This window comes from Spodoptera frugiperda, chromosome 1 (assembly GCF_023101765.2).
Source record: "Spodoptera frugiperda isolate SF20-4 chromosome 1, AGI-APGP_CSIRO_Sfru_2.0, whole genome shotgun sequence".
NCBI lineage: Eukaryota > Metazoa > Arthropoda > Insecta > Lepidoptera > Noctuidae > Spodoptera > Spodoptera frugiperda.
In genome coordinates this window covers 6,959,447-6,986,919 of record NC_064212.1, presented here as the reverse complement: position 1 = coordinate 6,986,919, position 27,473 = coordinate 6,959,447, and the positions used below count along the sequence as shown (strand labels likewise).

The following is a 27,473-nucleotide window of genomic DNA, read 5'->3' as shown; positions in this document are numbered from 1 at the left end:
ATGTGTAATCAGAGAGTTTATTGATCGAGCCAAGATTAACACCACTCCGCATTGTCTGAGTTGGCACGTCTTAAATTTTCCCTTTTTGTGCCAATAACTTAAGGAATTCACGAATTAATTTTTTTTCTTCACCTTTATGAATGTCGTCGTTTATCACAACTCGAAAGAAATATTCCTTCTTATGTTGCGCTTTCGTAACCACTTTTCAATTGTAAATTGTGATGTTTTACGACTATGTATGTTTCGCACCCAAAATAGAATACCTTTACTTGTGCATAAACATATCGAGTGCGACCTCGCTGACACGTCGAGGAAGTACTTTTTTGAACTGTGTGGGTAATTTCCAAAGTCTGTACTTTGGGAAGATTACACATACCTATAAGTTCATAAAACGAACACTAATTGATTATAAAACAAAGTGAGGTAACGCATCGACACTTTCTTGATATTTTATCGCATCCGTTCATAATATAAATAATTTTGAGATACAGTTACATAGATGGGAAAATAAATACATTTATTAAGTATCAGCCGTTACATAATTGCAGAGCTGCGGAAGGGCGTCTCCTGGGCATATGCGCATCCTACGAGCACGTGCCGTCCACGCGGCCGGAAGTGCCTCGCATCGACCCACTTACCGCGACCTTCGCGTATTTTATACGTATCTATGTATTTATCCCACCTCTTACACCGAAGCTTTACTTTCGCCAACCCAACAGAGAACGCAGCAAATACACTATGTGCTTACAGCACAGCCGTGGTCGGTCACTCGTAACCAGCCAATGTCATTGTCAATACCTGCCTCCGAGACCGGCAACCGCTGCGCTGTCGGCTATAAACAAATTGAGAAACGATTTATCTTGTAATACTGACGTACACTACATATGTACCGTAAAACATGGCAACTTTACCATATTTTAGAACAAAACACGAAATATATTTTTAACCATAAGACGCATAGAAACCAAAACTATATATTTAGAATTGTAGTCTATCTGGCTCACTTTACCGTAATCGTCATTAAATACAAACACTTATTTTAGCCGTAGTAAAGAAAAAACAACATGGGTAAAGATACCAAATTTTTGGCAACTTTACCTACGCGCCGTATTCATCGTGTATTGCATATTAAAGAGTTGTTGAGGTACAGAGGGCTTCATCTAGGACCTCTTCGTATTATAATGCAAACAATATGAGGAAATCTATAAAGATAACGGCTACACAGACATTAGGGAAAGTTGCCACGGGTTTCATCGTAATTTACATACAAATAATTTGTTACGCTCGGGGTTGTCAAAAAAGGAGGAACATTTTTATGACATGTATATTTTAAAAAAAATTAATAAACCTTAAACCTAAAGTAAAAAAAACGCACGAATTTCTAACATAAATATTATTCCCTTTTAAACTAAATTAAGTTCTAAAATTTTAAGTATTTATGTTTAAAATTGTAAAAAAGGCTACAAAATAATGTTTAATCCTTGACTTTTTAATTTTATGACTTCACTATCTCCATAGCTAATTATAACATCACTTCCGTATAATTTTTATAGTGTCTAGCTCCGAGTTTTCTGCGGTTTTGTTTCATGGGAGCCATTTTGGCTGTAAAACAAAAGGTATTATTAAATACATTATATCTTATCATCCAGGATATTCACTATTATGCTGTGAAATTTAGGTATTCGAAAATGGTTACATACACACAAACAAGAAAAAAACATTTATTGCCAACCCTAACTGTAGGTAAAGTTGCCACAAAGCAGGCCGTGGCAACTTTACCTAACCTGTGTCAACATTACCGAAGCGATTATTTATCAATAAATTAAAGAAAAAGCAATTGCTGACATTACAACAGTAATCCCAACTATAATATACATACAAGATCAAAATTTCACTCACCTGTGACAAATAGTTAAGGCTCTGTAAGCACAATTTAGGAACAACTAACTTTTAGCTCATTTTCACGCATACATTGTGACGGCCCTTACTGGCATAATAGCAGTCTTACGTCTACGCAAAATATAGTAAATATTTCCTTTTAATGTCTAAAAAATACTTCTATTACAAAACAGAATTCTAGTGGGTAGATTTTTAGATAAATGAGTTTATACCGAATACCTATAGTATGGTAAAGTTGCCAAGGGCCCGGTAAAGTTGCCATAGTTTACCGGTACTTCTATATTACTTTACAATAATTCCCCTTTTTGTAGGGATGGAAAATCTATACATATAATAATAATAAAAAAATGTGTTTGACATTAATTTTTTTCCAATAAACAAAAATGGGTGATAGATAAACAACAAAACAGAAAAAAAAATTAAAAACATAATAATTCCCTGTCTTTGTGTATGCTTGTTTACAAACGCGGACGAATTCGCATGAAACTTTTTGTTGTATAGTTAATAAATTGTAGCCTCTATGATATAATTGTGTGTAGAGGTAGGTACCCAATATCATTAATAAAAGGCGTGACCTTAATTTTTTTCGGTACCAGGATTGTCCCATGATGTATAGGACATTATCTCCGAATAATTAAAAAAAAAACAAACGACAACCTGTTTTAGTCACTCAACAGTCGTTGGGAATGCAAAATATAAGATATCCAAAAACATAGTGTGCAGAAAAAAGTGCTTTGAATATTTCCACGCAAATTACGCTAATGTACTCAATTGGGTACATCACTCTAAAATATACTGTAATAATAATATTTGTCTTGTGATTTGATATTCACGCAATAGTAAAATAAACTTTTTACATAAACAATTTTTCTAGTTTAATTTTGGCGCTTAATGTTACAACCGTGATCAATAGATACTTTTACAGTAGATATATTAAACAACCACTTAACTTACTTGCTTGCCATCCTGCAATGGGAATTTCATTATCTACATGTGAAAATACACATCGGTTGGGTATCTGAATATGATTGACACTTCAGGGTTGCATCAACTTATTGTGCGTTGAGGTTAATAATAAAAGTGTATCTACGTGTTATTTGCATAGGCACTGTTGACTAAACTTAGGTATATCGATAAGGTTCGGACAGGTTGTGGGGGCTTATCTGTTGCCGAGGACATCCGCACGTTGTTTGGACGTGCGTTATCCAACTAACACAGTTTTATTATCGCGCATCCCCGTCTTCATCGCGATCGCATCGACGTATCGGTGACCACGTGATAAAATGCTCGTTTTAAATAAACATTATAATTGAAACACGGAAGTTGTGTCATATCAAGGGCAATGGTAACAATGATCTTAACAAAAGATAAAGTCAAAGTATGTGCTCTCTCGCTGTGATGGGTCATACAAATTTGCGAACGATATCATCATATAGGTAGCGGTGGTTCCATAAAGATTGTAATCGTTGAAGTAATAGGCAGTGGCAAGTGTTTCACCCAGAACAACAACGCCGTGCCTGCCCACTCCGCTATAATTCTCAATGATTTAGATAAAAGCTCTACATCCGAATCAGAGCTTTATGTACTTGCCCATAACATGGTGCCGGTAAACAGTTTATTTGAATTCAATCATTCTATTCTCATATCGTAAATCGACAACATTCTAGTTATTTACTGTAATGGTCGCGTGTCTGTTTAATTGGTCTCGTGAGCGTTAATTTCGACAAAAAGCAATAATTACGGTTTCAATTGATTGCACGTTTTCAAAAACGTGCGTAGTACTAGAATACGGTGCCAGCATTTGAATAATGAATCAGCAGAGAAGACATTATAATTTATTGCAAATCTGGACATTATTAATAAGAACACGTGAGTTAGAGAGTTCAGAGGACTTTGACCCAGATTAATTAAATTATATGCATAGTATTGTACCTATTATGTATTCAATTTAATAGTAATTGTCTTCTCAACACTTACTTTGGCCCATTGGCAAGTGCCATTGTAAGTGTTAGTTATAACCATCATTGAAAATTTACATTCATGTTTTATGAAATCACATTTATAACAATTATTATGCAACAAGTGAAATAACAAAGAACGTCTGCAGGTAAACTAAACAACACCATTTGTCATGGTTAACTGGAAACACAACAGTGCGATTGTTCCTCTTTAAACCTTGAACAATAACCTGTTCGAGAGCAGCGTCGGATTTTTTCCAAAATCTCCTTTTATTCGTATTCAAAAAGCTTAATGGAATTTCGCATTGCGCCAGTCGGCGTATTGTACAACGGCCAAGAATGTGGATAAAATCAACAACGCTTTAAATCCCACATACCCGATTATTGAATAGTGGAGTAAAAAGAATATTTACTTGTCTTGTTAAGAAAAACTAGTGAAAATAAAATATCTTTATACAAAGAGAAATTCGGTAAAGCTGACTTTTATGCGTGGGATAGACAGCTAGCCCTGTGAGTGGGTTTGAAGCGTGAAGTAGGTATGTGGCAGTACGCAGGGAGCAGGTAGTGCAGGGAGCTACGTGCATAAATCTGCAGGTCGAGTGCGGCTTCGGGGCTCGGTGTTCACGCCTACATCGCGGGCACCACAGCGGCGCTCGCGCCTGCACGCCGACCTGCACGTTCTTAGCATATCTGAATCTGTCTACACGCGGCGGCACACCGCCGCTGCCAGATATGGGCAAAAATTGAAACACGGAACGTACATATCTGAGTGGGCCTCTGCCTACACATAAAAGCGTTGCGTTCGTGCTTTCTTTATGTCCCGCCCCTGTATGGTAAAGAAAATAAAATCTTGTCGACGATCTGCATATCACACAAGTTTCACAAGCTAAATGCTAAAGTAAAAATATGTTTGATACGTAAGTATATACATACTTTAGTTAGCTGTAGTATACTACTAATTAATCTTTAATTAAAACTAACCGTGGGTAGGCAGGACATAGGTCCGGAGCTGCGGACAACCTAAGACGTTTACCGGGGCTCCGGTTTAAAGCAAGAGTAGGAACTCTTGCTTTAAACTTTACGGGGTGGTTTCTAGTCAGTAAAAAAACATGTAAGAGTCTGACACTCCGTCTCGCCTTACACATGGCGGGAGAAGTCATTGGATGATCTTCCCCCTTAAAAAAGTGGCTTGGTATGTATGCATGTACCTACATATGTCTGTAGGTATGTATGTAATGTAGTGTAATGTATGTGTACGTATAAACCATGTAATATACAAACGCATTAGACTATTAAGTACTTATCTGTCGTAATGTAACTACAGTAAAGAGTTACACACATCATGCTATCAGCATGGCAGTGTGTAGTGTGGTCGAATGTAACATTTTGTACCTAGTTAGAACACTTGATCGTGGAGGTTCAGCTAAGCGAACCTCACCGTCTACCATAGGTTTCTAATATCAAAATAAATTAGATGTCGACAGTCTGAATCGAACTAATCATTCATAACTGAATACAGACTAACGAACTCTATGTGTAGATATTAAAAGACGAAAATGATGTACATTAAGTACCTATGTAATATGTACATCAAGTGTTTAGAGGTTAATGCAACTGGCTAGATATTGGGAGATCGTACAGATTGTAAGTACCCACAATAGGTCGGTTTTTGCGCGTCTTCTTACCTGCATGAGCCGTATCCCACGGCCTCGGCGCCTCAACAGGTGTGCACCTGAGCCCAGACGCGCTTTTTCATTACGGACATACGATCAAACAAAACGAACTACATGCTCGTTTGAGAATGATGCCTCGATTCATTCATCGTTCGTCGTGGAATTCTTTTATATTTGCTGGCCGAACTCGATCTTAGTTTTATTGTCTTGTTCGTTCTTCATTGACTGACGATATGACCGTGCTCCGACGGTGGAGATGGAGATTTTCTTATTCGTCGCCCTCCTTTACAGATTCCGTGTACATTTAATGAATGCCGGCCTCATCGTGAGCCTTTCCGATTTAATTAGACGTATAGTCAAAAAGGACCACGTTAATAAAATAAATATAACAATGTGCATAAAATATTCCAGCAACGTTTTACAGGTGTAGTAATTAATTGCACCGGTAGCAGTGCAGTAGCTGCATAAACAATACCTACATAAAAATAAAGAGTCGTTAATTATTACTATATCTACCTACGGAGCTGTGTCATGTATTATGACCGAATGTTATGAAATTATTGATTCCATTGAACTTATTATATCACGGTTTAAACTCAATATTGTGTTGAGTAGCCACACGTGACATTTGGGATGTAATTTGCAGTTCTATAATAATTTAGTAGTGCGTGTCACGTGCCGCAGGCAACCTTGATAGAGTGCTGGTCAACACATTGCAGGCAGGGCGTTGCCGCATACCGATAGCCCATTTAAACCCGACACTTCCACACGACTCACCCGAGCACTTTAATTTTTTGGTTTTTTATTTAAATCCGTATTGAAAAAAATCTGCGTCACCATTATTGGCAAACATTACAACTCACCTACTGATTTCTTAACATAGATTAAAGCTATCTAAGTATCTGTTAGTACCTATTTTGGATAACGAATATTTTCAAACACCTATGGAGTTAACCTTGAATAATTCGGCCGGGACATAGTTAATATTTATTTTATATATTTACATATGCATAGATATCTGTAGAATATCATAAACAAACAGATCAACAAGTCGCACTGTTAGCTTTATACCAGTTTATCGATAAATTTGTTCTTGATTTACAGTGCCCATAAAAGATAAATGCAGCCGTAACCTTGATCTACACACATCTTGATATTGGAAATGTGAACAAACAAAGGTGGGTAGTAAGTGTTGCCTGGCGGTTCGTATTCCATGAATTACATAATATTTGTGACAATAATATGTACATATATTAACCTTCAGATTTACTGTATTTGCGTCTTGTAGTGCCTATCGTAAGACGTCCTTCCCCGAGTTGAAAGTATTTTCCAATACAATACGTATTAAACAGATTAGATTTTGCATTGTTAAGGTACATTAAGTTTCAATCTGAGTATGGGAACAAAACCAATTTTTAACCAAATATTTGATGTGTGAATCGAGCCCGACGCGTACTTTCTCACGCAGTCAGCCGTTGAGTCCAAGTCGCTTTACAAACCGATTCTTTGCTGAATATGTTTACCTGAATCAGCTGATTTTGGGAATTTTAACGGCTTGAATGAACATAGAAAAAAAAAATTCTAGTCGCAACTACCTGTTGTTGAATTGAAATTGCGTTAAGAAAATTGCACCTTAGTGTGGGAGAAACACAAATGTGCACTTAATATAGTAGGTTGTAATAAGTACACATAGAAATGTGACAGCGCAGTCGTAACTTTCACATGTCATCGAGGAGGTCCAGGTACAGATGTTCTGCATCCGTATACCAAGTGAATTGAATTTAATACAAGAGTGATTTATTTTCTAATTAAATCGGTGCGTGTAGGTTGATTTAGGCGTATATTGTGGTGTCTGACTGCGCAGCCAGTTGCGCTTGCGCAGCGTGGCTTGGCCTGGCGGCTTGCTATCGATGGCGGCCGATCGCGTCGTGTTAATTACTTTCATTAAGGGCAATTGTCCTGCTCAATCGGTCTGATCAGTCAGTTTGCCGCCGCTCGATATTTCTACTCAATACCATTAGCCCGCCTTGGACAACGACGCAACTCTTGCATGAATTGCGTTACGTGTCTTATCTGAGCATTAATTTATTTTCAGATGGATTGTGTATGAATCTTGATAGTCCTCTTTATAAATGGTTCAATTTACTAGTTGTGCTCAAAGACAAAAATTCTTATGGTACAATGTACAATGGTTCCTATGAAATGTTAAATATTTAAAAATATAATAATCTATACATATAAATAAAATTGGAGTGTTTGTAATATTAAAATAACCGCTTTTAACTATATGAATTACTAGCTTCCGCCTGCGACTCCGTCCGCGCGGATGTCGGTCTTCGTGTGGAAGTTTTATTTCTCAATTTTGAGTAACTCTGACAATGACATCTTATAAATATCTATTGGACCCAAATACGGCAAGGCCCATAATAAATAAGGAGATCCCTCTATTGAGCTACTGCTGTTGAGCTCGCGTTCTGTAGAATAAAACTGAAAAATAAAGATTTCTTTTTTCTACGTATTTTTCCAGGATAAAAAGTATCCAATTTTATGCCCAGGATAATAAGGTATACTTATACCAAGTTTCACAGACAGACAAAAAAAAATTTAATCACATAAGTATTTGGGTTTGGTATCGATCCAGTAACACCCCCTGCTATTTATTCTTTCAATATTTTCAATGTACAGGATTGACCCTTCTACAGACTTATTATAAATAATATGAATGAGAGTGTTATAAACGTAAGAGTATACAAATATAGTCAGAAATCTCCGAACTGCTAAGCTATCGGGAGTTATACGTGTTATTGTGAGTCAACCATAAAAGATAGACATTTGCTGTCGTAGAATATTTTTTTAACAATTTTAAGGAGAACATTTCCGTCATACATGACTTCTGTGTAGCTTTAACCATTAAGGCTGCACACGCGACGGAAGCTTAAAAAATGGAGCAAGTTCTCCTGTTTTCCCAACATTTCCCTTCACTGCTCCGCTCCTATTGATCGCAGCGTGATGAAAAGTATACTATAACCTGCCCAGGAGTATGAAAAACAATTGTACCAAGTTTCGTTGAAATCGGTTGAGTGGTTTTTGTTTCTATAAAGAACATACAGACAGACAGACAGACAGACAGACAGACAGACAGACAGACAGACAGACAGACAGACAGACAGACAGACAGACAGACAGACAGACAAAAATTTTTCTGATTGCATTTTTGGCGTCAGTATCGATCACTAATCACCCGCTGATAGTTATTTTGGAAATATATTTCATGTACAGAATTGACCTCTCTACAGATTTATTATAAGTATAGAAGAAGATAAGTACAAACTTCACATACACCAAAATATTATCTGGAATGGCTGGACAAATTGTGACGGGGCTTTTATTAGCAGGTAGCTGATGTACTAATGCGTAACTTTTTTTTTGAGGGGGAAAATCCGCCAATGACTTCTCTCGCCTTAGGTGAGGCGAGAGGGAGTGTCAGACTCTTACTGACTAAAAACCACCCCGCTTTTCGAACCGGAGCCCCGGTAAACCCGCTAGGTAGTCCGTAGCTCCGGATCAGGCATCAGCCCTACTGGGCCCCATCTGTGGTACTAATGCGTAACTTAGGCTACTTTTACTTAGTCCGTAATCCGCGACCGAAACCACGGGCATCAGCTAGTATTTATATATTTTAGCGATTTTAATAACTGCTGTCATTATTAATCAGGTGATTTAAAAAAATGATGTTTTCAACGATTATGACCACAAGATTGTTTATATTGAAATTCAAAGTGCCTAACTGATCGGTATGGTATACTGGGTACCTCCGCTGACTCGCACATCACTATCACGAAACAAAGTAATTGTAGGTAGAATAAATCATTAATTGCGCCGGCAGCGGCGTTGTAGCTGAGCCTACGTGTAGCTGGTAGCCGTAGCAGGATTCGCGTTTGAGATCTATGGACAATAAACTATATATCTCGATAGACCATTAACATATCATTTTGGTGCACTAATCGAATGGCCGCAAGCGCGGGTGTGCATCGTCGGGGCCCGATCGAAGTCAGAAAATGTAATTTAATTTACTAGTGAAATTTATAAAAAAATAGATGATGCCCGAGTCATGGCTGGATTGCGGGCTTTGTGACTAATAGTAGTAGTCTAAGTTAGTCTTTGTACATCAGCTACCTGTCAATAAAAGTCTCCTCATAAGCGGTCCAGCCATTTCATATATTAGTCAGAACAAACAGACAGGCAGGCAAATATTGAAAAAAAAATATTTTGGTATATGTATATGCATGCATATGCATATGTATGTAGTACAAATAGACACTCCGATAGCGATATTGACGGGGTATGAAAATTAAAACCTATTTAGTACGCCAGTTAGGTAATGAAAAAAAATTAACAACGATAATAATACGGTACTGAGATAAAACAAATCAAAATTTATTAGTGGGAGCAAATACGTAATTTCTACCTATGTATAAAACGTTCCTAGAAGTGACGTCACGCGATATTTCAAATCAATAATAGTAGATATTTGTTTTCGTAAGAAAATAAAACATGTTACGTGTTTACAGGAAGGACATCAAAATAAATATTAGACATCTACCCTATTTTGTTTATTAATCTAAACTCAGTAGATATCTACTTATTATACTTATACTATTTTACTTATACTTTTGTTATTTCATTGGTTTCATTGGTTTTCAGCATACGTTAATTCAGTGGATATTTTTTATCTAAAATTCTAAAACGTTACAAAATATTCTTTACAAATTTCCATAAAAATCCAGTTCGGTTAAGTATTAAGTTTGTATGAAAACCCATCGAATGCACATTACCACGAATAACATAACCCTGCCATTACCACGTGGTCCCTAATATTCAAATATCAATAATCTTTATTTACTACATTTATAAAATTTACATTTAAACTAGTAATTAATTAAATCTACCTTACAATCTAATTAAAAATAATAACATAATTGTACTCTTGTAATTATGTATACTCGTTGTATAGTATAGTTCCGATTATAACTATAGCAAACAACTATAGATTTATCGAACTTTTCTCGTTTATTTTTATTGAAATGCACAATTTATTTCTGTACATAAATAGGTACCACCTTGGTAGGTGCATTATGTATTCAACAGCAAAATTAAAAAAAAAATTAGACTTCGGTAGGTAATTTTTAATATTTTCGATATTAGTAGGATTCAAAAAAGTTTTGTCTTATACATTTAAGCTAAATAAATACCATAGTAAACAAATACCATTAATACCATAGCAAACAAGTTTGTATGTTTGTTTGTTACTCCTTCGCTTCACAACGGCTGAAGGGATCAAGATGAAATTTAGAACAGGGGTAGATTATGGTCTGGAATAACTCGTAGTCGCTAGTCGATTTTTATCCCGCGGGCAGAAGCTAGTTATACATAATATAATATTACATAAAAAGGAAAAGTGGTTACCTAAAATACTAGAACATTAAGTTTTTCTATAAAATATCAATTCCACATAAATAAAACACTTACTTATTAATTAATTTTCTAACAACTCATGTCCACTATTAACGATACAACTCTAATAAAAACTACGAGTTTAATCAATAAAAACTACCAATTAAACAATATTACTGATAATATAAGAACATACCACTAGTCAATAGATAAAACTGTTTCCATGGCGCTATCATACTATCGTTAACTAGGTAGTAGTTAGAATGACTTAATGAAACGCTTTATCAAACAAGTGTTAAATAAATACCATAAAACGTTAACGTTACTAACAACCTATGTACAAAACTGTACTAATTTCCATAAATTATGACGCAATACACAAAGTCATTCAGCTACAACTTCCTCATGAATGGATGGTGTGGCGAGGGTCGAGGCGCGGGGCGGAGGGGTACGTGGATAGGATATTGTAATTTGGACAGCCCGAGCATCGCTCCAGTGGCGCAATTGGTTAGCGCACGGTACTTATAAGACAGTGTTCGTGAGCAATGCCGGGGTTGTGAGTTCGAGCCTCACCTGGAGCATTCTTTTTGTTGATCTGATGTTTCTGTTTTATTTTATTATTGTGAAATAATCAATGTTATATGATTTCCTCTCCCATATTCCTCGATCAAAATGTGTATTTAAAAATTGATAAAGTTGACAAAATCTAATAGTTATTCGTACTTATACCTAGTAAGTTTTTATGTTCTTTTTTCAGTAAAACAATGTTATTTAAATTAAAATGATATTTTACCAGTTTGTTATACCTGGCCAATTCACATTGATCAAAGATTTAAATTTTACCAATTTTCCTGTATAATAAAACAAGATGTATTGAAAAGAGTTAAGTTTATATAGTAAGTGTGGCGTTTTTTAATCTCAAAATAAATTAAATGTATGTAAATTAATTAATAGTTAATTTATGTATGTAAACTTAGCACATTATAATAATATGTAGTAATAATACAATACATACTTCCAAATGAACTGAAATGAAAAAGTTTAGCTTATTCAAATCGCATATTTTTTATGATATTTTTCAATATTTTTTTCACTTCGTCAATATCGTAGTAAATACGTAATTACGTACGTAATAGTATTAAAGTAAAAAGCAAAATCTGGAACAAAAATCTTTATTGAACTTTGTGATTATTGGTGTCAGTCATCTATGAGCTTAAATAAAACGATCATGATGCCACTTTTACTTTATTCGTTCATTAGAAGCTAATAAAACCGCACTTATCTTAAAAAACTTTTATAACTTTGAAAAACAACAAGTAGATAATTCTCCTGTATTTTTCTGGTCATCAGTGCTATTCTAAAATTGTATTTTGCAAAGTAATTTCATTCGAAGTAAGTTTAACGTTTCGTAACTATTATGAAAATACGTACGTGATACGACACTAGCGCCACCAAGTGATGACGGAAGTGAGAAGAATTTAGTCAGATGAGTATTTCGACATTTTAGGTTTTATTAGCATGTTGATATATTTGATGGGTTTTCAAAGTGTGTGATAGTGAGGTTATTTAGGAAATGAGTTTTGATATGAATTTATCCGTTTCAGTACAGCATTGCAGTTCTTATGGAAAGACTGGTGCTAGTAGTACTTACACCTAAATTACACGCCATTTTAGGATCGTATTATAAAATAATGGTAAAAACTCGGGACATAACTAAGTAAGTGGAATTTGTGTATAAAAATGCTGCTGTTTTCATCAGTCAATTCAGTTACCTTATGATAATCTCGCGAGATTAAATAATTCTAAAACAAAGTTTAAAAAAACTGTCTTCAAAAGTGATCTGATCGCGTAAAACGTGAAAATATGTGTTAAAGGGCAAACTTCCATTTTTAAGTCTGGTAATATAACTAAATCCTTCTCCTAAGTCTGAAAAATACTATGCTGAAAACCGCAATAAAATTGGTTCAGCCAAACGCGAGATAATCGTGCACAAACATACATACAGGTCAAACTGAGAACCTCATTTTTTATGAAGTCGGTTAAACTACAACCTCATGAGATATCGCGAGAAAAAAAATCAATCTTGCGAGATCTTGAAAAATAATTAATAAAATAAAATAATGCTGCCTAATTTACGTGGACGAAGTTGGAGGCTAGTTTTTTAATGGATTTTAAGTAGTTTTCCGAGTCTCATCCATTTTTAGTAAGATTAATCTCGATCTAAAAAGCAACGAGACCTCTCGATATCGAGATTGCATTACCAAGTTTCAGTTCTTGAGGACAACCGCCAAAAGCAGTGTCTTCGTTACCCGTGTTAGGCTTTTACTGGTTTACTTACCAATTAGAAGTTTTAATAAGGCTACAACGATTTTCAGTAGTGAGAAAGGCTATGAAGGAATGCAACAAGATGAATAAAATACAAAAACAAAATGAAAGTAAAAGAAGGGAAATGAGATTTATGTTATCCATTTTGTATCGCAAGCAGGTAATCAGCCGATATATGATAGAATATAAACTACAACCATTATTTGTTTAGGTTGTAAAGTATTTTACCCAAATAAATGTAGCACCTAAAACTAAATTATAAGCAATTAAGCATAAACCTATTTATGTTTAAGTTTTTGTTTAGTTTAGTGTTTAAGTTTAATTAAGCATGTTTATGTTTTACTGGTACTGAAATACTTTGTAAAATATTCTATAACTGCCATTTGCATTTACTATATTTGATTCTCAATATAATTCCAAAAAATATTTAAGCGATAAATAGGAAAAGTACCTTTCCCTGTGTTAGTATAGTGTACGAGTATCTCAGTTTACAATCCTGCCTAAAAAAATGAGTCTACTTTATACTTAGTCCCTCCAGAGAAAAGCAGGTAAACCAATGTTACGACAAATGACAAACATTTTCGTTGAAAGAACTCAATGGCTCTCAAACATGCAGTTGCAAAGTTTAACAAACACAGCGCTTGAGGCGCGTACTACGACATCCCATCATTAATCCTTCACGAAACAGGGACTCAGATGTATTGCCAAATTTGTCGAGAGCCAATCGCTGGCTAATGTCTAATAGCTCACTTATCTGAGCAAAGTCAATAAACTGAGACAATAGCCTGATGTAACCGCTTTCTGACCGGTATCAGTATCGCGGTACTTGGCGATATTAAAAACGCAACTGTAGAGCACGTTGTCAACATAATCGGACGAGTTTCAATTAGAAATTGAGAGTTTTATGTGTGGGAGAACTATGAATCACAGAAAACCGACGTGAAACAAAGCTTGCGTTATGTTTTGTTGTGTGCATGAGGTTACCAGAGACCCAATTACCCCCAATAGCCTCCCCGCCAATCTATCTAATCCCCGATGTCCCAACAACCCTAAATACTTGCCCCCAAAAGGCCAGCAACGCATTTGTAACGCTTCCGGTGTGCCCATGGGCGGCGACGATTGCTTACCATCAGGTGATCTGTCTGATCGTTTACCATCTTATACCATAAAAAAACATAAATCGTATGATTTACAAATGATCAACTGTATTCCAAACAAAAAGAGAATTTACTCAAAACAACAAACAAAGTGTACATTTATGCCGTTACTTGAAGTTGCCCTTTAAATAAATGTGTGACTGACGACTGTGCGGTGAATGCAGTCTATCAGTAGTCAGGTACGTCCAGTAGTCAGCTGGAGGGTGCACGACGTCGTACTAAACTACTAACTAATCGGGCTGCCGCTGCACGCTGCGTGACCTCCTGATCCTGCCCGACCGCTCGCCGGCGCCCGGCGCCCGCGCACCAGCCGCCCCCTTACTCCAGCTATTTGTTTAACTCGTGCCCTCATCTGATTAGAACAACTGAACAACCTCTACTCAATTGAAAACTAATAACTCTTTCCTCAACATATCAATGGCCAACTTAACACAATTCCGTGATATCACGCAGGTTTCTGTAAATTCCTAATGATTTCTTTTGTCACGTTTTTTATGATCTTTTACATGTAGAAATCGACCCGACCGACCCCGGCATGCCGACCTTAAGTCGTGAGGAATGTAAATTGTTGACCGTGCGCGAACAACCCCCAACACATTACTTGGGTGATTTTTTATATCACCTACGAGAAAATATTCGGGAGGGAAGTGGTACGTGCGTAGCCAACTGCAACGAGAATGTGGACACACGTGACAAAAGGCCATACGTTCAACGCCTTAGAAAACTACTCGGTCCGGACACGGCTACTTCTGACCATTATAAAAAACTTCGATAGAATTGAAACATATTGATTCATTAGTACCATGGTAAATAAGAAAGGTAGTCCTCTATAATAATTAAGTTGATGCATTTCATTAATTACAAATATAAACCGTTGCTTTCGAATCTGATTGTCAATAAAATTACACAAACTAATGATCTTGAACATCTCCGGAAATACAGATAACAAACAAAGTAAACAATTGCCATACAATTGATTCCATCTTATATGCGTATATTTTGATTTTAAATTGACATATAGATAGAAACGAAACATGAACAAAGATAGAAAGGCAATAAAGATAAGGACCCTGTCCGGATATCACATGATCAGCAATAATATAGACTAGGGCCATAAAGTATGTACTTTAGGAATACGGCTGCCATTGTACTCTACCGATATTTAATAGAATATCAATCTGCGTATTGTATTTAGTCTTACTTTATTTTACAAATACGAAGTTACTCCTCAGAAATATTCAATTAACATTAACTTCGCTGAAAGATGGAATATGGAGAACTTTGTTATTCCTACAAGAGTACCTTCTTTAGGTACATACTTATATTTGGATAGATACGTCGAAGACGAGGTGGCCGAGAGGTTAAGGCGTTGGACTGCTAATCCAATGTGCTCTGCACGCGTGGGTTCGAATCCCATCCTCGTCGACTAACAGATTTTTGATAAACTTTTATTTGATTTTTACTAAAGACAATATACATTAAATATTTTTTTAATGTTCCCAATTAAAGAAATAATTTGATTTATGATATCGTTCATGTAGGTGTAATGATAAAATATTGTAAAAGATTGGAGTCAGACAGTTTATAATTAGATCCTGTTAACAAATGATAAAAATAACCTTAGTCATTGTAAATTATTATCTAGGTAGATAATATATTTGTGTTCGAGCAATGCCCACGCTACCGGCCGGTAGCTACCAGCGACAGTAACAGCAGTGAATGATAGGTCAAAGGTCACGACAACGCGTAACTCGTAAGTGGCGACAGGTTATTAGTCTATCGAACGCCGACCTCGCAATAAAACACATTTTGTTCTTTAACCAAGTATAAACGTTTACCAAACAATGCCGTTTTATACCAACAATCATGTTGTGACAGTTATACAAAGGTGGATAACTGTGCAAGATTTGTTTTTCAGTAGAATAACTTTCACAGCTTTTTACTATACTGCAAATACTGCTTAAAAATATTTAAAAACGATATGAATTCGGGAGAAAGTCGATTAAGGCACTTATATTATAGATCAGTAGTATTTTCACGACACTTAAATGCATAATTTAGCCTCATTCATTACCTATAAAATATTTTGATACAGTCTCAATAGGTCAGATAAGATACAAAGAATTCATGACGAATTAAAATTCCGCTGTAAGTGGGTACTCATACAATCCAGTCGGAAAGATAAGCTTGGGACAACTGTGTTTAGCATTGATTTTGGAGCACCGTTGATCACGAAGTGGTCTGCTTTCGTCACCGGACAGAAGTCGATCAATTCATAAATAACAGACTAACGGAGTCTTTTAATTCACGACGCTATTATATGCATTGTGTTTATAATAATAGTTAATTAAAGCTAGGTATTATACTCCTGGATCCGGGTGCCAAACGTATAACTGACTGCCGACCATGGCACTAATTTGATGTGGTATTAAATTGTATGGTTGTTTTGTAAATCTAAAGACACACAGGGTATTTAGTATTTATGGATTAACCTAAGCAATGTCAAAACGTTAGATAACATCGAATGTGGCACGTATTTTGTAAATTCTGTTTCCTGTAAGGAAGACAGAGGATTACTGAAGCAATTTTTTTTTCAGTTGTCAATAAATTTGTTATGCATTAGCATTCTCTCCTGTAACGTGGGTGCGGGCGTAATATATTTCACTTACACGTACACATGTCATCCAGACACGGATAAAAAATTGAAATTCATACAAAAATTTATAATTTTCATGTGGATTTTGTACCAACCACAACAATTCTTGCAAAAAGTTCAGCATCTTTCTTTTTGGAAGTGGCAATTTCTATAGTTATGTTCGGTACACAATAAATAAAAGTAAACATTTTAAACACACTTTTTACTAGTATATAATGTTCTTGGTTTTTATCATATTGTCAAACTAAAGCAAAAAAAGGTGTTTCATGTTGATGCCCAGTTTTCATTCCTATTCCGAACTCCATACTGGCTATTAGAGAAATATACTACTCTTACGCCTTACACCCCAGGTAAATTTTCATATTAAAGACAAGTCTCATGAGTATTATTCAGTTCTGCAAAGCATTATCAAGTTAAGTGTGAATGATAAATATAAATACCGAATACCGTAATAATCTCAAACCCTTATCCTTACCTCATGAAGCATCAGCCTAAACAAGAAAAAGTTTCCAACTTTAAATGTTCAACAATTGAATGACGATAACATTAGGTACCTACTTATCTGGTGTAAGTACCTACCTAAGGATTTCTTTCTGTGAATTCTCCCCGTAATCAGCAATTGACATTATAATGTATTATTGTCGTCGTGAATTGATGTCAATACTTGAAAGAAAGCACCATGCGCATAGATGAACACCTCAACTGATAAGTGTACTAAAATGTAACCGGTTAATTGTAATGACTTTTCTTTTTGGCACAGTTCGTGGCTGTCACAATAGAATGGCCCGCTGACAATCGTCGGCGCGCAGGCGCTGATTGTATCTGTCAAACAGGAGCGTTTGTTTATGAGACGCGTTGCTACCGTGGCGCGTCCAACTCGGCCGCACACCGCCCCGTTGTCATCGAGGACATGTCCACACTCCACTATCGGCTGTCCATCGGTCACAACAACCCACTATTTTCATCCAACTTTCTAATAGGACCACGTGCGAGAATTTGCATAAGTATTTAGGTAATTATTCGCATCTCAGATTTATTCGTAAGTAGGCATGATTGACAATTGTGGCAAATCATTCGTGCTTGTCAGATTGGATTACCCTTTGAATTTGAACAAAAAAACCGAGAAAGTTGTTCTATCAGATGACGCAAAGTGGGTGGGCTGCTGCAACGGCCTGCGACAATTGTTACTTTCATATCAATAAGCCCGAGATGTTCTTTAACAAATCAAAATACCAAAGATCTCTCATAAGTCATAACAAAGATCGCTGTTCAAATGCCAAGTCTAAACTTTGTCAAAACAATCAATTGTATCTTTATCTTCCAAAGGATAGGTAATTTTGAGTATAAGTTTATTTGCAAGTTATTTAGTGTTACATTTAATCATGATTCATGCTGATTTTACAACTCTTGAACACCTACATCACCCGTGGAAATGCGTTGCGAATCGCTAATACTTAAGAATTTGCCTAAACCAATTTATCAAATTACGGTCAGCGCGAGCTGTGCGAACCATACTGTCATATGTAATTCACGAGTGGTACAAAGAATTGAATCGTAAATATTAATCAAGATCGCAATAAAATCAGTATGACGCGGCGTAGTACCTGCGCAGGCGCGCGTCTCTCCGCGTCAAGCACCGCAAGCCGCGCCCGCCCAGGCGCCCCAGTTAACAACACTTGCGACGTTTATCGAATTATTTTTAATGGTGATAAATGATACCTAGTCAACAAAACAATATGTCGAGCGTGGCGTATGGGTCCGGTCACTAGCAGCCGACATTTGCAACACCACGCGTGGGTTGTATGTGGTTGGTTAACGATCGAAAGGTGATGCTTGCAGGCGATGAATACTACGTTTTGCTAGTTCACTATGTTCGTAGACGTAGATACTGCTACGAAATCAGTTATTGAAGTTTGGTACATCAAAACTATAATTGAATGTCAACCATTTCCTTGTCGAATAAAATAAATACACAACAATTATTAAAGAAAATTGTTCATGTTTTCAGATCAGAACATATTAGTTACTGAGTTACCTAACTGATAGGTAACTACTTAAGTTGTTATCGTAACTACATCATGCAATATGACAGTTGTCTGACGGCGCTTGTTTATTAGTGACGCAGCTGTGAACCAATCGGACTGAACACTTGGGTAGAACCTAAGATAAAGTCGAAAGTCGTATTACGCGGATTCAGTAACCTAAGTTATAAACAGAAGTATAGAATTACCCAATATTTAATTAATCCCAAATTCAGATATAAACGAAGGTATACATTTCTTTCATAAATTGTGCTTCTATTTGTCTCATCAGACGAGATACTAATGCACATGTCACAAAATTAATAAACATCCAAAATTACATCTAAAACAGCAAAACTTGTTCCACTGTAGGTAAATAGAAGTAAATACCACACCTTTTAGTGTATACCTAATGTAATTTATAAACAAATTGCAACGGAAAGTGGACTATTCGTTACAATATCTTAATAGAGTGAGAACAATAATTTTAACAAAACATAATTTAGTCAGTGTGAATATAATATTCAGAGATTGGTATACAATGTGCCGGTCGTCGAGACTTTAACAACTGTAAATCAACACTGACATTAATCGCCGCACAGTAAGTTCAAAGACAATGCGTTGGCAGATCGTTTGGGCATAATGTTACGGTGATAGTACAGTGGTAGTTGGTACAAAACAGTGTGCTAAGCACGAAAACTATCGAGAAAGTATTCGTATCGCAATCGAAAGAATTTTCTATGGGATTTGAACAGCGCCCCTACCGTGCGTAAAAGGAACTAAATATCGCAAGCACGAATGTTTTTGATAACTATCGTATAGTAATCGTATCGTATTGGTATCGAAACCTAGAACATTTTGACACAAATTGGAAGCACGAACGAGCATTTGACGTACGGTAACGTAAATTTCGAAAGCTGGCTATCGAAACGACTCGACACATTTGTCACTGAGAATTTGTCGGTGAGAAAGGTATCGAAATTTGTAATAATACAAAAATTATTATATTGTGAAGTCAGTGAGTGCTTGCAGTGATTTTTATAAAATGCCAAGACCGTCGTTGTACCAACAAAGTACCTACAACAAGTACTTAAGATCGTTAACAACGATTGTACCAACAACAACGAATACGTTTAAGGGTTGTTGGGGAATCGGGGATTGGGAACATTAGGAAGGGGGAAATTGGGCCTCCGATAACCTCACTCACACAACAAAACAACGCAAGCGCTGTTTCACGTCGGTTATCTGTGAGGCCGTGGTATCACTCCGGTCGAGCTAGCCCATTCATGCCGAAGGATGTAATCCACAGTAATAGGAAATAAGTAAAGAAAACTACTACTAAAAAACATTTTGGTGGACAGAATAAATAGACTCCATAGTTATTTCAAGTGTTTTATTACTTTTTAGTACAAAATCCTCTTTTTATAGTTAATAAAATGTATATACATATATAACTAATAACGTAGTTATAATTAGCGAAACAATTGTATAACAAGGAAGAGTGAGGCTTATCCCAACACAAGTATCTTCGGATTACTTTTTGGGAAGCCCGGCAACTTATTGTACTAACTTTTGTCAATAAACACATTTTTATTTTTTTATTTATTATTATTTAACTAACTTAAAAACTATTTTATCCTAATCTTAATCCCAATAATATATAATTTATTTATTTATTATTATAAGACATTAATGAAAAACAAGATGAAGACACAAGATCATGTGCTTATGCCAATTATAGACATGCACCACATTCACAGTATTGACACAGTTAGAATAATTATTATAAATACAATGGCATTAACAATATTTTGATAATATTTTAAAATAACATAAAAACAGAAAAATTCAAATAAATATAAAATTAACAGTAAGTTATAAAAAATAATCAACTAATAAAAAATAATAACTTTTCTCATGCTCCTTAGCATAGCATTCTTGTCATTATCTATACACATTTTAATCAAACTCGCTTTAGGTTTTTTCACTGGTGGAGGATTCCAGCTATCTTCCTCGGATGGAGGATCGGTGGTTTTGGTGGAGGCGCTGGCGAAGGGTAGGCTTCGTGAGGAACAGTGAGTGGTGTGGTAGGAATACAGTAGGCCCACTGCTCCCAGAAATATTGGACTGGTCCCACAAATATTCCAATCTGTAAAAAGATAATACATCAAATATTACATTACAAATATTGTTTAAGTATCCGCTGCTGCCTGAATGGCTCCTTCCATTTAGCCTGAATGTAACTGCTAGGGGTTTGCACCGGAGCAGTGAGTACCGGAGAATAACTGGTAATATACCGGTAAAAGTACTCGATTGAAATCAATTGGTTGTTAACCGATTAAACTCTGGTGATTGTATTATATCTAACTGGAATATTTTTATGTAAATAATATTATTTTTCAATACTATATTAATACTACTAAAATAATAGAAATATTTATTAACCATCAGTTTTTAATTTAATACATAATTAAGATAATTTATTTACTGATTTGCTTCTTTCGAATTATATTATTTATTTCGGTCATCAAATCAAAGCGCTCCTGGCAGTTTATGTGGCACAATTCACTTGCTACTAGCTTTCCAAAGAGTTCAGGGTTCTTTGAAGTCCAATTATCTATTTTGTTTTGTTTTTCAATTAATAAAAACTTGATTATCACCGGTTATCACCGGTGAATCTCCGGAGATCGGCAAATCACCGGTGAATTTCGCCAGTACGCCAGATTTCGCTCCGGTGCAAACCACTAGTAACTACCACCCCGGGGAGGGTTTAGACAAATCTCTGTTAAACTATTGTCCATCACATAAAAAAGGGGCTAATCAAAGAAACATTTAGAAATCTTTACTTACTTTTGTATAAATTCCACCATTAGCTCATATTGGAGTTGAATCGTCCTCATTTTAAATGTAACATGTTAAAATTGTAATTTTATCTTATTTACATTTTACATAAGATAAAATAACAAACAAACAACCGGCATGACAAATGTGATGTCAAATACGACGTTCGGAAATCATAAAAAAAATTATAAATTTATGAAACTAAGTACTTATTTTTTTTCATAGATAATGTCACGTTATATTTCTCTTAACTCGCTTTAAGAACTTTTTGCACATAATTAATATTTATTTAATAAATATTATTTCATAAAACGTGTACACAAAGGTTGAAATATATATATAAATTTAATTTAGTTTTCAGACGAAATCTTTATGCTCAACAAGTCATTCAAATCGTTCACTTGGCTGCTTCTCTAGTTTACATTAGCATGACGTCACTATCGAATTGGATTCGAGCTCTCGATAGTTGAAAGAATAGGCTTCGTGCTGCCACACTCCGTTAACGTCTCATGACGTATCGTCATCTCGATACGTTTACATTACGAATGCGATAGTTATTCGTGCTTGGCACTCAGGAATCCATGCGCATGAGTCAGGCGAGTGGCGGCGGTGCGGCGGCGCTGCGTCGCGTGCGCACCATGGCGCAACACCAGCCACCACATCGCCGCCGCGCGCCAGCACGCCGACACCTTGTTGACAGTGCTCAGGTACACCACACACATCGACATACCTAGCTGCTGCAACAACAATATTTACTCACAAACACCTTAGTCAACAACGTTATCATATTTTAAATCATCAACCACACAAATAAAATAAACAAACAACAAAAACGCGCGAGGTCACACCATCAGAAACTTTTATTTATTTCCAAACCGTCCCGACATTCGAGAATACATTAAAATGTCTTACATCCCATAATGGGAACTACACTTGCAGCGGAACAGCAAAAAACGTAGATTTTTTAGGAAAAAAAGCAAACAAATTATGCGACGAGACAAAACAAAAAATGACATAAAAACAGTAGTAACGGAATGGGATATGATAATGAACTAGGGTAGTTACTGTACCGTTTAACGTGTACAATTAGTTATTATTAATGTAAGTGCCTCTGTTTAAAATAAATACCAATAGTAATTTGCAAAACATTCAATCAATATTTTGTAAAAGGATTTACGAGTCATAATTATATAATTTTGATGCAAATACCATTCCAAAATTCCCATTCCAAGTCACAAGTTTAGCTAGCTAGCTTTGTGTAAAACTGCTAATTGGCTAAGTTAAGAGGCGGCCATGGAACAAGTAGTTTCGGCCAGGATGACCGACGAAGTAACTTGATACATATTTATCGATTCCCGGCCATGCACCTCCCAATGAATTGGGAGCGCATTTGATGAATTTCTCACGATACGTTTGGGAACGTTTTTTCTCGTTTCATTTTTCTCAGTAAACAATAGATCACCGTGCGCCGAGCGCGGATGTATGGAGGGTTGGAACACAGAACATATAAAGAGAGTAGAAATGAAATAGTTCCTGATTTGTATCAGAACGCGTGTCGCCGTTTCTCCCACCCTTTAATTTCACTACAAGCAAGAGACCAATGTCTGAGCGGATTACCCCCACAAATAAATAACACACATTTAAATCTCGAATTTGCTATTGGTTGTCACACAAACGCAATGACTGCATTTGACGTACACTCTAACACGCATAAAAACTCATGTATGCTAGGGCGAGACAAAGGTCGATTGTTGATATCGATAAAATTTAAGTAATCTTGTTTTTGTTTTACAAGTATTGTTGAATATTGTGAAATTGTATTCATGCGAAATAGAAACCAAGTATTAAAAGTAAAATAAATAAAAAATACATAACTGAATTTTAAAACCAATTTTATTACTCAATAAGTTAAAAATCAGTAAAAAATAAATAAATCATAGGCACTTTTGAACGTCAAAGCAAATATAATAATCTTAATAACGTCTGTCTGTCGGTCAGCCCTCTAGTGAAGCTATTTGCTCGTTCCAAAGTGTAGATTCCTATGGAGAAGATCGAAGATCTGTTCGTTCGATCTTTTTCAATCAGATTCACAATACAATTCTTGATAACATTGCTTTTCTTTGCATCGATTGCTTGAACTATGTGAGAACAATGTAAAACTAATATTCAGTCAAAGCGATAGAAAAAAAACCTTAAGAACAACAAAATTAATACAGTCTGGAGCTGACCAGTCCCAGTTGACAGCGGTCGTTCACCAACATGGCACGTACACCAGCACCGCCCAACTCAACCATGTTGCAGGGAATCGAGCGATCCAATGCCCGTGCCACCGCCATTGAGACCTTTGAGTGAGCATGACAACTCTAAGCTGACACAAATGCATTACTAGTCTAATTTAGCTAATTACAGGGCTCTCACATTTACAATAATCTGTATAAAGTACGGAACACATTGAAATAACATGGTTATATTATATCATTTTTTAAATTTACGAAAGATGATATTTTAAATATCGCCATTTTTAGACAAAAAAACTGATTTAAAGAGACTAATTTAAAATTTTCTAAAATAAAATCAGTTTACTTACTGAATTACACATTGCGATATTGTGCGGATAAACGCCTAATTTTAAGTTTCTTTTCCCTGACTTTGTTATTATGTAATTATCAACATCGAAATGTTGCGAACGAAATATGCTACATTTAGTAGGAATCCAGGAGCCCATAGTACAGGTTTTCCTAGTTTGGGTTCCTGAATCCCACCACTTGTCTTTTCAACTGTTTTAAACCTGGTCGTGTAACTTGCTACATAGTTTATTATACTATTAATTATTATATAAGCTTAGTTTTTAAGACCAATGTCTGTATAAATATGGTGGAGATAAAAATATACGCAGTTTCTAATCTGTGTGGTGGAACTTGAAAAAAAAAAAAAATAATTCTACCAGTTGTGTCAATCCACAATTTTCTTACACCTGGATCTGTTGGAAACCTAAAACATAGTATTAAAATAAATCATATGTCACATTCTATAAAAAAAAAAAACATAAAACTCACTCAAAATCTACATTACTAATTAGTCGTAATAAATAATATTATTTTAATTATAAAGTGTGCTATTGATTATAATAGACTGTATCATAGTAACAATCGACATTGATTACAAATTTGCCCAACACTATCGATGTCATAGATTTTGTGGAAATGAACTTTTGTTTCGGTACTCGGGACTCTCGCAATGGACGTCATACATTGCGCGATTGCTCACGTAGTGCAAGATTGTACTCATCTATCGCAAGCAATGTATTACTATTAGTCTGCTTGCGATTATATCGTTTTTGTCTATAAATTTCATAATACTAATGTTATAATTACAAATATCACACGTATTTTTATGTTTTTGGACTTACCGGTGAAAAGAAATTCCTTCTCGTGCTATGCTACACACCTGGCTTCTTTTCCGACACGTTATAATAGCGCAAGACGGCATAATATAATATTTTTGCGGAGATACGTACGCTGTCAAAACATGACAGCGATTGCTAGCCGGTAAGTATGGACATTTGAGCGTTATGACAGCGCGCAGTACGCCGGCTCGCACCCTCGGCGCGCGTGGCCCGCCCACAAGGCCAATCCAGTCTCTTTCTTTTATCCATGGGTTGGAAGTACCGCGCCGCACCGACCCACCAATATTCATGTACTTACCGTCTGAGTCACGCTGCAGTGTATTGGCCAAAATTCTTATTTTATTCATTACTTTATTAATTAACTGATATTTGAGAACACAAAACTTTAAATTTATGAAGATAATGAGTTATTATGCAGAGTTTTAATATTAGATCACATATTTATGCTCAAACTTAAATATGTTAGTACTACGAGCTTTGAATTGAAACTAATAGTCAGATGTGAATACGCAGATAAAATAAAAAGTACTATATATATTTGATTTCATTTAAAAAATACACTATAAAAGAAATCACTCCTCCAATAACAACATTTTTTTTAAAGTGAGCAATACACGATGCACGCACTACACATGCGTAGCCGGCTCCCAGGGCGCTCCCCGTTCCGTCTGCGTGACTACAACTTGTTGCCGTGAACCAGTTCCTAAACTAAGGTGACCTGTCAAATTACTTCCTCAATTATTTATGCAATTTATGCACTGGATTTTTTGCATAACACTGCACTGTACCTACAAGATACATTTCAATATAAATGTCGGAATATCATTTAAATAAATAATACTTCATTGTTACAATTTCTAAAAGATTTTGCATATTTCATATGTATTTGAAGATAATACCTACCCTGAAATTTGCATTCATGAAAATTAAGTAGTTATGTTAATTTTCTACGATGTGAAATTAAGTCAGCGTTAGTATTATTACTCAATGTTAATCGATGTATGTAAATATACCCATTGACATATGTATTACTGAACATCACAGAGATAAAAACATCTATGTTGAATCATTGTAACAATAAACAAATATTAAGTTAACATTCGTTTGCATAAACTTTGACCTCTGTGCGTCATAATCAGTAAAGCAGCATGTAAAGCGCATGTCATATCGATATCAAAACAATTCAAGTTTGCCGGCGAGCCAGATAAAATTGGTCTTGTCTCATTAACTGTGATACATTTCGCTTGAATCACGAGACGGGAATGTTACCTGACCAGTACAGTTACCCATATCCTACATTGCACACTCTGTAATGATTATCCTCCGCGCGTTTAATAAAAGATTCAACGGAAGCTGCTACCTGTCTCGTGAGAATTGACAGCGGATGTTGCAAAAGGTGCCCCCGTTTTTTTTAAGTGTTACATATTGATGAAATGGGATTAAGGGTGATTCCGTCTCCGGTTTTGTCATTCCTGGGAAATACTCTTTTTATTTATTACCGAACAATAATAATCTAGTGATCAAATATTGTCACTTCTACTCTTTATACGTAAAACAAGAGCAAACTTTCAGGGTACGGTACATTTACAAGTACTAACATAACAAAGTGTGAAATATACTACTTTGCAGATGGTACTGAAATGTTTGAAAGACGTATTCTTAACGCTTTACTGTTCCTTCCGTCATCATTCGTGTGAAATTATACTCCCTTCACCTGCTACAGTGTCGCGATTGAAAAACTCAAAGCAAAAAACACAAGAAGGAAACATAAATGGTATCGGTTATGATGAGTGCACGCCATCATATAAAAAAGTATTTAGAACTATACACTTGTGAGATCCGTTCCCACAGTGCTTTATCGATCATAAGAGATGCATCTGTAAGCACAATATTGCGCCCGCCTCCATTTTAAGTCGTAGAAAGTTGAGCAACCTTTATGCTCTTATCTTTATCATAATAAGGCATTAACAATATAAAAGCAATCTATCATTTGAAATTAATATGATCAGTGATCGGCGGCGGTGCGGTGCGCTGGTGCGGCGCTGCTCGCCGGCACTCGATATCTGCATAGCGGCCGGAATGG

At 35.8% G+C, this 27,473-nt stretch overlaps 1 long non-coding RNA gene and 2 other non-coding genes across 3 annotated transcripts; 2 read left to right on the top strand and 1 right to left on the bottom strand.

The window, feature by feature from the left end:
• The first annotated feature begins 11,473 nt into the window (after positions 1-11,473).
• On the top strand, positions 11,474-11,565 carry Trnai-uau (transfer RNA isoleucine (anticodon UAU)). The gene is given in 2 exon segments: positions 11,474-11,511; positions 11,530-11,565. It is a non-coding gene; the product is annotated as a tRNA-Ile (tRNA).
• A 4,244-nt stretch (positions 11,566-15,809) lies between these two features.
• On the top strand, positions 15,810-15,891 carry Trnas-gcu (transfer RNA serine (anticodon GCU)). Its single transcript has one exon. It is a non-coding gene; the product is annotated as a tRNA-Ser (tRNA).
• A 7,968-nt stretch (positions 15,892-23,859) lies between these two features.
• On the bottom strand, positions 23,860-25,683 carry LOC126910635 (uncharacterized). Its single transcript, XR_007705277.1, has 2 exons — positions 25,394-25,683; positions 23,860-24,975 (listed from the first exon to the last, which is right to left on the bottom strand). It is a non-coding gene; the product is annotated as an uncharacterized LOC126910635 (long non-coding RNA).
• Positions 25,684-27,473: the final 1,790 nt, after the last annotated feature.